This window comes from Chlorocebus sabaeus, chromosome 28 (assembly GCF_047675955.1).
Source record: "Chlorocebus sabaeus isolate Y175 chromosome 28, mChlSab1.0.hap1, whole genome shotgun sequence".
Taxonomy (NCBI): domain Eukaryota; kingdom Metazoa; phylum Chordata; class Mammalia; order Primates; family Cercopithecidae; genus Chlorocebus; species Chlorocebus sabaeus.
In genome coordinates, this window is record NC_132931.1 from 701,085 (window position 1) to 716,126 (window position 15,042).

A 15,042-nucleotide genomic window follows, 5' to 3' on the forward strand; every position below is an offset into this window, starting at 1 on the left:
CCAGTCGCTTTTTGTTTTTTTGTTTTAAGACAGAGTCTTGCTCTGTCACCTATGCTGGAGTGCAGTGGTGCAATCTCGGCTCACTGCAACCTCTGCCTCCTGGGTTCAAGTGATTTTCCTGCCTCTGCCTCCTAAGTAGCTGGGATTACACACATCCACTACCACACCCGGCTAATTTTTGTGTTTTTAGTAGAGACAGGGTTTCACCATGTTGGCCAGGCTTGTCTCGAACTCCTGACCTCAGGTGGTCCACCGCCTCGGCTTCCCAAAGTGCTGGGATTACAGGTGTGAGCCACTGTGCCCAGCCAAACTCCAGTTTTTCATGTTCCCTGCATGGGTCAGGGTCGTAGGGAGTGATTCATTCTAGCAGAACTCCCTGGCTTTTTTTTTTTTTTTTTCTTTTTTTTTTTGAGACAGAGTCTTGCTCTGTAGCCCGGGCTGGAGTGCAGTGGCCGGATCTCAGCTCACTGCAAGCTCCGCCTCCCAGGTTCATGCCATTCTCCTGCCTCAGCCTCCCAAGTAGCTGGGACTACAGGCGCCCGCCACCTCGCCCGGCTAGTTTTTTGTATTTTTAGTAGAGACGGGGTTTCACCGTGTTAGCCAGGATGGTCTCGATCTCCTGACCTCGTGATCCGCCCGTCTCGGCCTCCCTAAGTGCTGGGATTACAGGCTTGAGCCACCGCGCCCGGCCCTCCCTGGCTTTTAAGGCAGGTGTTCTATTTATTAATTGACAGAGGAGGTGTATTTGTCCCTTGGTAGTCCAAAGATTTTGGTCCTTTTCCCAGGGACTCTGTTTCCACTGTGCGGGTTCTTGGAAAACTAAGCAGAGGATGAGGAAAAGACCGTGAACAAGGTTGCTCGTCCCTCCCTGTCCCACAAAAGAGCATACCTCTTCTGTAACCAGAAGACCCTTTTCTTTAGTCAAGTCTGGACAGACTGAGATGAGGGGGTGTGTGTGTGTCTGCATGTGGCTGTGTGCATGTGTGTGTGTGTGTGTGTGTGTATGTATGTATGTATATGTTGAGACAGGGTCTCACTCTGTCACCCAGCCTGGAGTGCAGTGGTGAGTTCAGAGCTCACTGCAGCTTCCACTTCTGCAGCTTCCACTTTCATCCTCCCACTTCAGCCTCCAGAGAAGCTGGGACTATAGGAAAGTGCCACCACACCCAGCTCATTTTCTAATTTTTTGTAGAGATTTCACTGTGTTGCCCAGGCTGGCCTTGAACTCCTGGCCTCACGGGATCCTCCTGCCTTAGTCTCCTGATGGGCTGGGATTATAGGTATGGACCACCTCAGCTGACCTGCGGTGATTTTTCAACAATGTGATTCCTCTTTTACAGAACCAGCTAAGCTGAAGATTACCTTGAGAACAAGGGCTAGCCTGTGATTTCATGGCCTTTCTTCCATTTGTGGTTCTTACCAAGTGGAATTTAAGTGACCTCTTATCAAGATGGATAAACCCAAGTTTCCCAGTGCTGGAATATAGAAAACGGATGGACAAGTAAGTCCCACACAGCACCCATAACCCTCAACACACCTGGGCCCCAGACATCACCTTTCACTGTGAGTAGCTCAGAGATGACACTTTTGGTTGTTAAGTACCCACTGGCAATAGTTTATATAACAGCAAGTGAAGGAATAGTCACCAAAACATTTTCTGTTCCCAATTCCAGGATTAATTGGATTAGATAATTATCTTATGAAGAATTTTCATATGCCACAGTCCTGACCATATCTTCAAGTCAACAGAAAAATTCTATTAAACAGCCAACCTTCTGTCTCACTCTGTTGCCCAGACTGGAGTGCAGTGGTGCAATTATGGCTCACTGCAGCCTCAATCTCCTGGGCTCAAGCAATCCTCCTGACTCAGCCTCACAAGTAGCTGGGACTACAAGTGCTTGTCACCACACCTCGCTAATTTTCTCATATATATATATACACACATTTACACACACACACACATATATTCTTTTATATATATATATATCTCGATACCTCAGGACTGACTCGAAAACTTGAGTATCTGTGGAATTTGGTATACACAGAAATGGAGGAGCTGGAACCAATCTCCCCCATATACCAAGGGACAAATTATATCTGTTTTTTACAATTATACTGTAGGATACATTATGTTCCATCACAATGGTAATTTTTAGTGACAATTTTTAATTGAGTGAAATTACCATAAAAATAATAAAAGTAAAAAAAATAATAATAATAAAAGTAGCAGCTAATATTTACCGAGCTGTTACTAGGTGCCTATAAATACCATAGTTTTTTAAATTCCCCATAACTCTTCCTTATTCCATGTAACCACCCTATCTTAAATTACTCATGCTTGCTTCAGTAGCACATATACTAAAGTTGGAACAATACAGAGATTGGCGTGGCCTCTGTGCAAGAATGACATTGCAAATTTGTGAAGCATTCCGTATTTTTTTTAAAAAGAGAAAAAAAAAATACTCCGAGATTTTCACTGTGTTTGTGCATATGAGCTTTTGTTTAGGTTGAATTATATCCAAAGATGGTATTTCCAGAAGTGAGATTACTGTGAGTCACAGGGCATGAGCATTCTTATTACACTTGATGCAAATTGCTGAGCTTTCAGTCATGGTGGCTGTCGGCCTATAATCCCAGCACTTTGGGAGGTTGAGGTGGGAGGATTGCTTGAGGCCAGGAGTTGGAGGAGGCAGTATAGTGAGTCACTGTCTGTATTATTTTTAAAAAATTGCTAAGCTTTACCCTGGAAGGCTTATATACAATTTAAACATCACTAATAGGATAAGAAAATGCGCATTTCACTGCACCTTTGCCAGCACAGGGTATTATAATTTAACAAGTTATTTTCTGTTTAATTATTTTTAATAAATAAAAGACCTCATATTATTTTCATTTGTCACTTTTTTTTTTTTTTTTTTTTGAGACAGAGTCTTGCTCTGTCACCAGGCTGGAGTGCAGTGGCGTGATCTTGGCTCACTGCAACCTCCGCCTCCCAGGTTCAAGCAATTCTCCTGCCTCAGCCTCCTGAATAGCTGGGATTACAGGTGCCTGCCACCATGCCTGACTAATTTTTGCATTTTTAGTAGAGAAGGGGTTTCACCATACTCATCAGGCTGGTCTTGAACTCCTGAACTCATGATCCACCCACCTCAGCCTCCCAAAGTGCTGGGATTACAGGCATGAGCCACCGTGCCCGTCCTGTTTGTCACATTTTAATATCTTTTCTTTTGTTAGCTTATTAGCTTTATTTCTTTATTGTCTTTTTTTTTTTTTTTTTTTTGAGACTAAGTCGCACTGTGTCTTCCAGGCTTGAGTGTAGTGGCCCAGGCAGAGTCTCAACTCACCACAGCCTTGACCTCCTGGACTCAAGTGATCCTTCCACCTCAGTAGCTGGGACTATAGGCACATGCCACCGTGTCTGGCTATTTTTATTTTTTATTTTTAGTGGAGACAATGTCTTGCTATGTTTCCCAGGCTGGTCTGGAACTCCTGGCCTCAAACAATCCTCCCACTACCCTCTCCCAAAGTGCTTGGTATTGTAAGTGTGAGCCACCATGCCTGGGCTGTCTGTGTCTTTTCCATTTATTTATAGAGTTAATGTGTATTTTGCTAATTTGATGATCTATTTGTTTAATCTCATTAAATTATAAAAATAGTAAATACTTTTAAATAAAGAAGTGAAAAATTTCCTTTACTCTTTAGACCCACAATTTTATCTCAGGAAATAATTGCTATTGTGAAAATGGGCCATATTCTTCAAGATATATATAGGCTAATTGGACGTCACTTCACATTTTCATATTTTGTGGACATCTATGCCAATACCTATTGCTTTAAATCCTTTTCATGGTTGCATAATATTTTATTATATGGATGTATCACAATTTATAAGTCAACTGCTGTAGGCATTTAGGCTCCTTCTAATATTTGCTTTGAGCTCTTTATATAATTAAAAATTAACCCCCTCAGCCAGGTGTGGCAGCTCACACCTGTAATCGCAGCACTCTGGAAGGCTGAGGTGGGAGAACTGCTTGAGGGTAGGAGATTACCACCAGCCTGGTCAACATAACGACACTTTGTCTCTACTAAAAATTAAAAAAAAAAAAATGAGCTTGACATTGTAGTGCACACCTGTAGTCCCAGCTACAGGGGAGGCTGAGACTGGAAGATCTCTTGACCCTAGGAGGTTGAGGCTGCATTTGTAAGCTATGATCACACCACTGCACTCCAGCTTTGGTAACAGAGTAAGACTGCGTTTCTTAAATAAAATAAAAATTAGATGGGAAGATTGCTCAAGCCCAGGAGGTTAAGGCTGCAGTGAGCTGTGATTGTACCACTGCAATACAGCCTAGGTGACACAGCAAGACCCTTTCTCAAAAAACAAAATAAAATAAAAATTAACCCTTTATCATATTCCCAGTGACACCATCCCTCCTACGTTTTTCCTAGAAGCCCTTGAATTTTGTTTGCTTTTCACATACGATTTAAAACTTTTAAGTACTGATGTCTGTCTGTGTCATCCCTCTTTTTAAAAAATAAAAAAAAAAATGTTTTTTTTGTCACTTCCAGCTGAATCTACCATGAAAGACTTCAGAGACCAGGAAGAGAGACTGATTGGGCAACATCTTATTCAGGTACAAAAAGACTTGGACTATGACTCAAAAATGGTCAAATAATAGTACATGCATCAAGTGCAATGGGAAGCTCTTCCGGAGGGTGAAAGAAGCTTCTAGTTAAGGTGACATTGAAGCCAGGTCCTGAAAGATGAGGAAGAGTTGTATGAGAGTGGGGAGGGAAGGGGGAGGTGGAGGGATGGGGAATGGGCTGGGATGGGATGGAGTGAGCTGCCCAGGCAGGGAAACCAGCACTGTAAAGACCTGGACAATGAAGATGGCACATTTTGTTCAGGGAGTGGTGAATTAAGTATGGTGAGAATGCTTTGGAGAGACAGTAATTTGCTTGTATGGAATTTTGCCTGAGAGAACTCATTACAATTTCTAATCTGTTGATGTTATCATGCATCACCGTCCTTGTCAGATAGTTTGGAGTAGGTATAATAATCACAATAACATCAAGCATAGTATTTCATTAGTTCTCGCAAAATCACAGGTAGGTGCCACAGTTATCCCCATTTTACACACAAAATGATGAAGACTTGGGGATAATAAGTGATTTGCCCAAGCTCACCTGGATATTAAGACTGAGTCAAATATTGGGTCTTGTTTGACTTTAATGCTTGCTTTTTCCATGAGCACCATCCATTGTCTCTCCTATGCAGTTAAGCAGGTAGACAGGTCAGAGAAAAATCCATGTTTCTACTCACACACTTCTGACCAAATGTGTGTGCAGAGCTTCTACACCAATTCTCCAACTCTCTGGATACCAACTGCGTATCCCACAATTCCATTCTGACACTACCTGGAGTTAGTGCAGACCCCACAGATTAGGAGCTCAGTCCCATGAGACCACCTTCACTTCAGATGCCAGTTGCAAGTCCTAGGTTGTCACCTGTATTTTGACCAACCAGTTAGAAATCAGGGGTTCCCATGACCTTCTTAGGTTGAATTATTTGCTAGAACAACTCACAGAGCTTAGAAAAACAGTTTTTCTTTTCTTTTTTTTTAAGAGACAGGATCTCACTCTATTGCCCAGGCTGGAGTGCAGTGGTGCAGTCATAGCTCATTGATACCTCAACCTCCAGGACTCAAGTGATTCTCCTGCCTCAGCCTCTCAAGTAGCTGGAATTACAAGTTTCCCACCACCACATCTGGCTAATGTATTTTATTTTTTTGTATAGATGGAGTCTTGTTACATTGCCCAGGCTGTTCTCAAATTCCTGGGCTCAAGTGATTCCCCTACCTCTGCCTCCGAAAGTGCTGGGATTACAGGCATGAGACACCACATCTGGCCAGTTTATTTTCTATTACTGGTTCAATGTAAAGGGTACATCTCAGAAACAGCCAATGAAAGAGATGCACAGGGCAAGGCAAGTGGGGAGGGGCACAGAGCTTCCATGCCCTCTCTTGGGCACACTACCCTGCCAGCACCTCCTCGTGTGCAGCAACACGGAAGCTCTCCAAACCCTGTTGTTTAGGGTTTTTATGGAGGCATGATTGATAAAATCATTGGCCGTTAGTGGTTAAGTCAATCTCCAGCCCCTTTTGCCTCCTGGAGCTCAGTGGGTGAGGCTGAAATTTCCAAGCCTCAAAAAATGTGGTTGGGGTCAGGCACGGTGGCTCATGCCTGTAATCCCAGCACTTTGGGAGGCCAAGGTGGGCAGATCACCTGAAGTCAGGAGTTTAAGACCAGCCTGACCAACATGAAGAAATCCTGTCTCTACTAAAAATACAAAAATTAGCTAGGCATGGTGGCACATGCCTGTAATCCCAGCTACTCGGGAGGCTGAGGCAGGAGAATCACTTGAACCCCGGAGGTGGAGGTTGTAGTGAACCGAGATTGTCCTATTACACTCCAGCCTGGGCTACGAGAGCCAAACTCTGTTTAAAAAAAAAAAAAATGTGGTTGATTCCTCTGGCAACCAGCCCTTCTGAAGCAGTCTAGGAGCTTCCAGCCACCCAGGCATTTCAACAGCATCCCACATGCTTTCTTACCATGCTGCAGATCTGAAAGAACTTAGAGGCCCTTGTGTCAGGAACCTGGGACTAAGACCAAAATTAAAACAGAAGATGCTCCTATTACCTCTATCACTAAGGACTTTATAAGAGCTTTAGAAGCTTTGTGCCAGGAACTGGGGCAAAAACCAAATATATATTTCTTTTCTTATATTTGAGGCAGAGTCTCACTCTCCCAACCCAGGCTGGAGTGCAGTGATGTGATCATAGCTCACTGCAGCCTTGACCTCCTAGGCTAAAGCAATCCTCCCACCTTAGCCTCTCCAGTAGCTGGGACTACAGGCATGTATCACCATGCCCAGCTGATTTTAATTTTAATTTTGTAAAGATAAGGTCTTGCTGTGTTGCCCAGGCTGATCTTGAACTCTTGGTCTCAAGCATTCCTTCATCTTTGGTCTCCCAAAGTGTTGGGATTACAGGTGGGAGCCAGCATGCCCACCAATCACAAGGATCTTTATAAGAGAAAGGAGGTAGGAGAGTCAGAATTAGAGAAGAAGATGTGGTGATGGAAGAAGAGGTCAGAGAGGGAGATTTGAAGATGCTGCACTTCTGGCTTTGAAGATGGAGTCAGGGGCCATCTTCAAGGTGAGTCAAGGAATGAGGGTGGCTTCTAGAAACTGGAAAAGGCAGCCCCTCTGACACCTTGTCTTTAGCTTTAATAGACCTAGTTGGGTTTCTGGCCCCCAGAACTGTAAGATGGTAGATTTGTGGGGTTTTAAGCCACTAAACATAGGATAGTTTGTTGCAGCGCAAGAAGAAATGAACATGAAGCCTGGGGCAGTTGCTCATACCTGTAATCCCAGCACTTTGGGAGGGTGAGGTGGGAAGATTGCTCAAGCCCAGGAGCTTAAGACCAGCCTGGGCAACATAGTGAGACCTCATGTCTACAAAAATTTTAAAGAAAAGCCCAGGTGCGGTGGTTCACGCCTGTAATGCCAGCACTTTGGGAAGCCAAGGTGGGGTGGATCATGAGGTCAGGAGTTCAAGACCAGCCTAGCAAAGATGGTGAAACCCCGTCTCTACTAAAAATACAAAAATTAGCCGGGTGTGGTAGTGGGCACCTGTAATCCCAGCTACTCGGGAGGCTGAGGCAGAGAATCACTTGAATCCGGGAGGCAGAGGTTGCAGTGAGCCAAGATCACGCCATTGCACTCCAGCCTAGGCGATAGAGTAAGACTCTGTCTCAAAAAAAAAAAAAAAAAAAAAAAAAAAAAAAAATTTGCCAGGTGTTGTGGCATGCACCTGTAGTCTCAGCTCCTAGGGTGACTGAGCCTGGAGGATTGTTTAAGCCTAAGGGGTTGAGGTTGCTGTGAGCTGTGATTGCACCACTGTACTTCAACCTGAGCAATAGAGCAAGACCCTGTCAGAAAAGAAAGAAAGAAGGAAAGGAAAGGAAAGGAAAGGAAAGGAAAGGAAGGAGAAAGAGAAAGAAAAAGAAAAAGAAAGAGAAAGAAAGGAGCATGGTGGGAATGGGGACAGATGGCAATGTTAAGTAGAATGGTCAGGGTTGGCCTCATAAGTGAAAATTGAGCAAAAGTTTGAAGCAGGCGATGGAGCTGGCCAAAGTGCTGAGAGAAGAGCACTGTAGGCTGAGTCAACAGGATAAAGGCATTAGGAGGAAACTCCCTGGTGTGTCTGAGGCTCTGGAAGGAGGCCAGAGGGGCAAAGAGATACAGGGAGAGAAGTAGGGGAGGAGCCAGGGAGTTTCTGGGCTGGGATCAGTACAGATCGTGTAAGCCCTGGAGGCTATTGCTGGGGCTTTGGCTTTTACTCTGACCGAAATGGGAACTGGGGGTAGGGGGTGGGGTGGGGCGGAGTTCTCAGCAGAGAAGCAACGTGATCTTTCTCCTGATTTAAAAGCACCCCCCTGGCTGCTGAGTTGAGAAAGACTGTGGGAGGATTTGGGTAGAAGCAGGGGGTCTAAAGTGTGGCAATATTCAGGTGGAAGATGAAGTCAGTCAATAGGATTTCCTGACAGACTGGATGTGAGCTGTGAGAGAAGGCAGGAGTCAAGGTTGAGTTTGGTTCTAATTGAATTATTATGTAATTTTAAAAAACACTGCTCCCTTTCCCAATCCTACCAAGTAAAGGATGCTAGATTAAAGAAATCTCAAGTCAGGCCAGGTGCAGTGGCTCACACCTATAGTTCCAACAGTTTGAGAGGCAGAGATGGGCATATGTTTCAAGGCCATGAGTTCGAGAACAGCCTTGCAACATAGCAAGACCTCCTCTCTACAAAAATGAAAAAAAGAAATTTAATAAAATAAAATAAATATAGCCGGGCATGGTGGTGTGTACCTATGGCCCCAGTTACTCAGGAGGCTGAGGTGGGCAGATCTCTTGAGGCTAGGAGTTTGAGGCCAGCTCATAGCAAGACTTCTCTCTCTATAAAAATAAAAAAAAAATAAAAATAAAAAAAAAGCCCGATATGGTGATACTTGCCTGTATTCCCAGGTACTGGTGCAGCTGAGGCAGGATGATCTCTTGAGCCTAGTTGGTCAAAGCTGCAGTGATCTATGATTATACCACTGCACTCCAGCCTGGGTGACAGAGCAGGACCCTGTCTCAAAATACAAATATGAATGAAGTGAAATTTTAAGTCAGAGCAGTCCCTTCTAGGCTATGCAGGCCTTGCAACCGCAGAGCCTCATTGTGTGCTGTGGATGAGGAGACCCCTGCCCAATTGTTATTGGCTATATAATCAGTTTATTTTTAAATATAGTAATCAAATATATTTCATCATACTTAATGGTCTCAGATATGTGTGGGTTTTGGAATTCTCCTTGGAACAGGTTGTAACATCTTATTGGCTCCATCATTCCCTAATTTTTTTATCTTATCAGTTTTTAATAAGATCAGAATTGATATTAGACTACCTAATCAGTTTTGATTAAGGAGAAAATGAAATTGTGTTGTTTGCACTTTATCCAAGTCTGTTGTCATATTTGCTAAATCAAATCAATACTTGAACAAATGCAAAATTAAGGCTTCTTTATCATGAAACACTATGTCATTCTTGAAAAAGATGCTTTAAAAAATAAAAAGACAGTGTCTTGCTTTTGTCGCCCAGGCTGGAGTGCCATGGCGCGATTTTGCCTCACTGCAACCTCCGCCTTCTGGGTTCAAGCAATTCTCAGGCCTCAGCCTCCTGAGTAGCTGAGATTAAGGCACCCGCCACCACACCCATCTAATTTTTGTATTTTTAGTAGAGATGGGGTTTCACCATATTGGCCAGGCTGGTCTCGAACTCCTGACCTCAGGTGATCTGTCTGCCTCAGCCTCCCAAAGTGCAGGGATTACAGGCATGAGCCACCATGCCCAGCCTCCATTTCTTTTTTGTAGTCTTTAATAAACAGCTGCTATCATTGCAGACTTGCTGTTTAGGCACTTAGGAGTTTTTCACTAGAAGGCATGTAAAGAAAGACCATCGGCATTTGTAATGAATTTAGCGTTCATTCTTTGACTGCATGACTGTCCCTAGAGCTGTAACTTTACTAATGAATTTTTCAGAAGCCACTTAGCTAGCAACTGGGCCTAACCAGCCACTTACTCTCATTATTCAGTGCTCTTTTATTCTTGTCTATTTCTCCTCAAACTTGACTATACTCACAAAGTGATAAAAACTTGTATTTCTGCTGGGCACGGTGGCTCACACCTGTAATCCCAGCACTTTGGGAGGCCAAGGCGGGTGGATCACAAGGTCAGGAGATCGAGACCATCCTGGCTAACACGGTGAAACCCCGTCTCTACTAAAAATACAAAAAATGAGTCGAGCATGGTGGCCGGCACTTGTAGTCCCAGCTACTTGGGAGGCTGAGGCAGGAGAATGGCGTGAACCCAGGAGGTGGAGCTTGCAGTGAGTCGAAATTGCACCACTGCACTCCACCCTGGGCAACAGAGCGAGACTCCATCTCAAAAAACAAAACAAAACAAAACAAAACAAAAAAACTTGTATTTCTTTTCTTCCCTTTTTAGAGACAGGGTCTTGCTCTGTCGCCCAGGCTGCAGTACAGTGACATGATCATGGTTCACTGTAGCCTCAAACTCCTGGGCTTAAGCAATCCTCAGTCTTCCAAGTAGCTGGGACTACAGATGTGTGCCACCATGCCCAGCTAATTTTTTTATTTTTTATCATAGAGATGGGATCTTGCTAGGTTTCTCAGACTAGACTCAAACTCCTGCCTCAGCCTCCCAAAGTGCTGGGATTACAGGCAGGTATGACCACCTGTGCCCAGTCACTTATTTTTTTAAATAATAGCTTTATTAAAATATGATTCACATACCCTTCAATTTATTTATTTATTGAAATCTGCAGTTCAGTAGGTTTTAGAGTATTCCCAGAGCTGTGCATCGATCACCACAGTCACTTTTAGAACCTTTCATTACCCTGTAGAGAAATCCGTACCCCTTAGCCACTACCTCCTACTCCCCCCACCTGCCTTTGCCCCCAGCCTTAGGCAACCATTGATTCATTTTTTTGTTGCTGTAGAATTTCCTAATCTGGACAAATAGAATTGTACAATATGTGATCTTTTGTGGCTTTTTTCCCTCTTAGCACAGTGTTTTCAAAGTTCCTTTATGTCATAGTGTGTATCAATATTTCATTCCTTCTATGACTGAATAATATTCCGTGGTAGAGACACACTGCATTTTGTTTATCTGTTCATCAGTTGGTGGACATTTGGGTTTTTTCCGTGTATTAGCCATTATGAATAATGGTGCTGTGAAGATTGTTGTACAAGTTTTTGTGTGGACATATATTATTATTTCTCTGGGATATATGCCTAGGAGTGAAACTGTGGTATTATATGATGACTGTATATTTAGCCTTTTGAGAAACTGACAGTTTGTTTTGTAAAGTGGCTACACCAGTTGGGTGCAATGGCTCACACCCGTAGTCCTAGCTACTCAGGAGGCTCAGCTGGGAGGATGACTTGAGCCCACAAGTTCAAGATCAGCCTGGGCAAGATAGTGAGACCTTGTCTTGATTTTTTTAAAAAATCCAATTAAAATGACACGAAAAGAAATACCCAAAGTGGTTACGTGATTTTATGTTCCCACCAGTAATGTATGTGAGTTCTAATTCCTCCACATCTTCACTGACATTTTTGTTTTTTTCTAGACAGGGGCTTGTTCTGTCTCTCTGGCTGCAGCACAGTGATGCCATCACAGTTCACTGCAACCTTGATCTCCCAGGCACAAGTGATTTTCTCATCTCAGCCTTCTGAGTAGCTGAAAATTACAGGTGCATGCCATCATGCTTGGCTAATTTTTATATGTTTTTGTAGTGATGGAGTTTTACCATGTTGCTCAGGCTGGTCTCTTACTCCTGGCCTCGAGTGATCTGCCCACCTCAGCCTCCCAAAGTTCTGGAATTACAGGCTGAGCTACCATGCCCGGCCTTCACCAACTTTGTTATTATCTGTTTTTTTTTTTCTTTATATCTTAAAGCCATATAAGAACAAGTGTCTTCAATTATACTGAACAAAAAATATAAACCCAGGGCATTGGGAGGCTGAAGACAGGAAGATCTCTTGATGCCAGGAGGGTTTTTTTGTTTGTTTGTTTGTATTTGTTTGTTTTGAGACAGAGTCTCGCTTTGTCACTCAGGGTAGAGTGCATGCAGTGGCACGATCTTGGCTCACTGCAACCTCCGCCTCCCAGGTTCAAGTGATTCTCCTGCCTCAGCCTCCTGAGTACCTAGGATTACAGGCACATGCCACTACTGCCTGGCCAATTTTTGTATTTTTAGTAGAGATGGGGTTTCGCCGTGTTGGCCAGGCTGATCTTGAACTCCTGACCTCAGGTGATTTGCCTGCCTTGGCCTCCCAAAGTGCTGGGATTGCAGGCATGAGCCACTGCGCCTGGCCTGATGCCAGGAGTTTTAGACCAGCCTGGGCAACCTAGCAAGACCTCGTCTCTACAGAATATTTAAAAATTAGCCAGATGTGGCAGTGGCTGCCTATAGTCTCTCTCTCTCTTTTTTTTTTTTTTTTTTTTTGGTCACTTTTTGAGACATCGTCTGGCTCTGTCACCCAGGCTGGAGTGCAGTGGTGCCCATTATGGAACATGCATTATGGAGTGCAGTGGTGAGCCATTATGGCTCACTGAAGCCTGAAACTCCTGGGATCAAGTGATCAACCCTCCTACCTCATTCTACCAAGTAGTGGGGACTACAGGTGCATGCCACCCGGGTCTTGCTGTGTTGTCCAGGCTGGTCTTGAGCTCCTGGCCTCAAGCGATCCTCTCATTGTGGCCTCCCAAAGTGCAAAGATTACACGTATGAGCCACCATGCCTGGCCCCTACCCTGCCTATTGAGAACCAAAAGAAGGATCCAAATTCTCCTTAACTCAACTCGAGCCATTTCCCAATTGCTTCATCAGCAAGGAGCTGGTTATTGGGCTGTCAGGCCTCCCAAGCCACACAGAAATGAGGTGAGGGAGTTTTCCTGCTGCTCCACTCTGTGAGGAGTTGGAGGATGACGTTTACTCGTTTGCAGAGAGAGATGCCTTGTAGGCACCTTAGGATGGAGGGGACCCTGATTCCAATGTCCTTTTTTTCTTTAGAAGCAGGACCTTGCTCTGTCACTCAGGATGGAGTTCAGTTGTCCTATCATGGCTCATTGTAGCCTCAAACTCCCAGTCTCAAGTGATCCTCTCACTTCATCCTTCCCAGTAGCTGGGACTACAGGTAAGCACCATGACACTTGGGGAATTTGGGGGTTTTTTGTAGAGATGAGGCCTCACGCTGTTTGGCGATATGAAACTGCTCACCCACAATCTGCTGAGCTCGCATGTGTGGGGGGTGGGGTCCCGTGGCTTCCCCCTGCGCCTCCAGGCCACTGAGGTCCGTATCTGCCCTGTGGAGTTCAACCCCAACTTCGTGGCGCGTATGATACCTAAGGTGGAGTGGGCGGCGTTCCTGGAAGCGGCCGATAATTTGCGCCTGATCCAGGTGCCTAAAGGGCCGGTTGAGGGATATGAGAAGAATGAAGAGTTTCTGAGGACCATGCACCATCTGCTGCTGGAGGTGGAAGTGATAGAGGGCACCCTGCAGTGCCCGGAGTCTGTTCCCCATCAGCCGCGTGATCCCCAACATGCTGCTGAGTGAAGAGGAAACTGAGAGTTGATAGTGCCAGGCGCCAGTTTTTCTTGTTATGACTAATGTTTTTGTTGATGTATACCCTGTTTCCAAATTCTGCCGTGTGTATCTCCAACCCTTGACCCAATGACACCAAACACACAGTGTTCTTGAGCTCGACATTATATATTTTTTTCTCATTAAAGGTTCAAAACCAAAAAAAAAAAAAAAAAAAAAAAAGAGATGAGGCCTCACTATGTTGTCAGGGCTGGCCTTGAACTCCTGGACTCAAGGGATTTTCCTGTCTTGGCCTCCCAAAGTATTGGTAATACAGGCATGAGCCATTGTGCCCACCGTCTCTGGTTCTTAACCTTCTGCCTCCCTTTTCCACATTTAAGGAACACTTGTAATTACATGGGCTCACCCAGATACTGCCAGATAATCTTGTTTTAAGGTCAGCTGATTAGCAACATCCATCTGCACTCTTAATTCCCCTTCCTATGTAGTTGTGCAGTGTAACATAGGACATGAGCTATTGCTGGAGGGTGGGAGGGGTGTTTTTACCTTGGCCACCACAGTGACTATTTTGTGCCAGGTACTGAGCTAAGCACTGGTGAATTAAACATGAATAACACATACTTCCTAATCTCCATTCATATATGGGAGGAGCACCTCACCTCCCATACTCCTGAGAATCTGGGGAGTCAAGGAAGGCTTCCAGGAGGAGATGATGCCAAAGCAGAGAAGTGACAGAGGAGCTGAAGCTACCCAGGAAGAGAGTAGAGGTTTAGGGGGAAGCGTATTCTAAGCAGAGGGCATCACCCACTTCAGAGGCTCCCAGAGGAGTGAGAGTGGGCATTCAGGGGGCAGATGAGGCTCAGTTGGACTCCACAGCAGGTAAAATGGAGAGGGGCAAGAGCAGTGAGTCTGCCTTGGAATGCAGGGCAGAGCAGGGGCTGTTAAGGAGTTTGGACTTAATCCCTGAGGCAAGGAGGAGTGATGTAAATTGGGGGAAGAGTAACATGATGAGATTCATGGATTAGAGATGTGGTCCAGGCTGCTGTGTAGAGAAGGCATCAGGGAAAGCAGATGGCTCAGTGGGTGTACTGGAGACCTGAAGCAGGGGAAACACTGAGTTTAGGGAAAGTTTTTTAAAATATAAGAAGTTTGATTAGTTTAAATGATGGTGAGAAGGAGCTAAAAGCGGGGGATAGGTTAATGATACGGGGAAGTGGGAGGAAGAACTGACAAGTGAGGTTCCAGAGAATGCAGGAGAAGAGGAGATTCCCGTAGGGGGATTAGCACTTTCTTTTCTTTTTTTTTTCTTTC

At 44.6% G+C, this 15,042-nt stretch overlaps 2 pseudogenes; both read left to right on the forward strand.

The window, feature by feature from the left end:
* The first annotated feature begins 2,338 nt into the window (after nucleotides 1–2,338).
* On the forward strand, nucleotides 2,339–2,439 carry LOC119621400 (U6 spliceosomal RNA; annotated as a pseudogene).
* Nucleotides 2,440–13,364: 10,925 nt separating this feature from the next.
* LOC103246566 (multifunctional methyltransferase subunit TRM112-like protein pseudogene) lies at nucleotides 13,365–13,950 on the forward strand (annotated as a pseudogene).
* The last annotated feature ends 1,092 nt before the right edge of the window (nucleotides 13,951–15,042 follow it).